This window comes from Mytilinidion resinicola (genome assembly GCF_010093595.1).
Source record: "Mytilinidion resinicola strain CBS 304.34 unplaced genomic scaffold BDZ99scaffold_17, whole genome shotgun sequence".
Lineage (NCBI taxonomy): Eukaryota > Fungi > Ascomycota > Dothideomycetes > Mytilinidiales > Mytilinidiaceae > Mytilinidion > Mytilinidion resinicola.
Window position 1 is genome coordinate 15,286 of NW_022985453.1, and position 2,127 is coordinate 17,412.

Sequence of the window (2,127 nt, forward strand, 5' to 3'; positions counted from 1 at the left end):
GTCTACTAGACAGCGATGTGCTAGTAGCTAAGCATTTCCTAAGTACTGCTAGAAGCCGAATAGTACCCGAGTAAGTAGCTTAGAGTATTTCTATTAACTACTAGCCTAGTCTTCTTTAGAATACTGTTCTAAGGCGCGGGAGAGATAAATTAAATAGAGATGCTGGAGGCGGCACAGCGCAAATATAATAATAATTAGGTGCAGCCCACCGCTTTTAAGGTGCTGCAGCCGGGAAACGTATACCTGCAAGAGGTGGTTAATAGCTTCCTAAAGAAAATACGGGGCTAGATAAATAAAACGCAGATTGCATGCTTCTATAAGCTTAAGGCCAGTAATATAGGGAAGATTATAGAGGGGTAGAGTTAGATAGTAAGTATAAATAAGTATTATATAACCTATAAGGCTAACTATATATATAAAGGTTTATAGTTAGCAAGAGCTCTAGCTGTTTTAACCTGTTAGACTTAACTAGTAAGTACTTGCTTTTATATACCTACTTTAATATAAATAAGTTTAGAAAGGTAATAGAGGAAAATTTTAAAATAGTAGCAGAAGTAGTTAAAGGTATAGTTAATAAATCTCCTAAGCTTATATAGGGGCGATTTTAATATAACTATATATTCTACTAGTAGATAATAATAAATAGAGGTTAACTTTTATAGTAGACTACGGCAAGTATAAAATTAACTTCTATTTTTAAGGTATACTAACTATAAGCAAGTTTATCTAACGCAATATAGAGATATAGGAGCTAGAGCGGCTTTTTATTAGTAATATAACTATAACTAGTTAATAGAAGGTTATTATTCTCTACAGCCTTAGCGGTATAGGCAAAACGCAACTAGCAGTTAAGTTTGCGCGGAAATACTATTACGCTTTTAGCAGTATTTTCTAGCTAAATAGGGAGTTAGAGGCTAGCTTAAAACAGTTATTTGCGAGTATAATATAGAGACTGCCGCAGGACAAGCTAATAGCAGATAGTATAGAGATGCTAAAGCGCTCTATAATTAATATTAATATAGCGGTGTATAAGTATCTCCGGTGGCTGTCTCTCGCAATAAATTAGTATTAGCTGCTAATATTTAATAATATTAACCGCAACTACTATAATAAAGATAACGTACAGGCGTATAATATAAAAATATACTTCCCTAGTATAGACTATAGGTTAATTCTTATTACTAGTTAGCTAGTAAGTTTCTAGAGGCTTAGAATAGGGCTTAAAGTAGGAATAGTTAAGATAGAGCAGGCAAAAGCTATTCTAAAAAGTAATACCGGAAGGGTAGTTAAGGGTAAGGTTAACAATTTCCCGCCTATTATTAAAGAATAGCAGGACTGATTTTTACTTAATAGATATAGATATAGTTTTTAAATAACTTAGTAGGCTTCCTCTAGCGCTAACCTAAGCTAGCTTATATATACAGGAGATAAATATATCCGCTTTAACCTATACTAAGTATTATAATAAGACCTAGAAGGGCTTAATATAGAAATAGGGAAGATTTCTACTAGAAGAGTATAGTAACCGCAATATGTTAATAACTTAGACTATATCCTATAAATAGGTTAAAAAGCAAAGTAAGTAAGCAGCGTAGCTGCTTAAACTATAGGGGTACCTAGACTATAGCAAGCTCTAGTATAAGCTGGTTGCAGCTGCAATAAAACTGCCTAAAGGAATAAATACTCCTGTATAGCTACTAAGTATTGCGGAAGATAAGCTGGAGTACGCTAATATAGTTAGCCTTCTATTGCGCTACTTACTTATAGATAGCAGAGAAGATAGTAACACTTATTTAATGCACTCGGTACTGCATTAATAGTGTGGGCGGCTAGCAGAAGGCAAGGAGCAGCAACACGCCCTTGGCCGGATAGCGGTAGAAATAGTGGCGTTGAATATACTATCTAAAGGCGAGCAGGATTTCTAGAGAAAGCGGAAGCAACTACTACGGCATGCTATAGGCATTAGTAGGTGGCTAATAAAGACAAACTTTGCCGAAGAAGAAGAGATAGGCGTAGGCATAATACAAGAGCCAATATATTACAGTCTAGGCTATCTTCTTGCAGAAGAAGACCGACAAAAAGCAGAGAAGATGTACTTGCGAGCGCTGCAAGGCTTTAAGAAGGCAT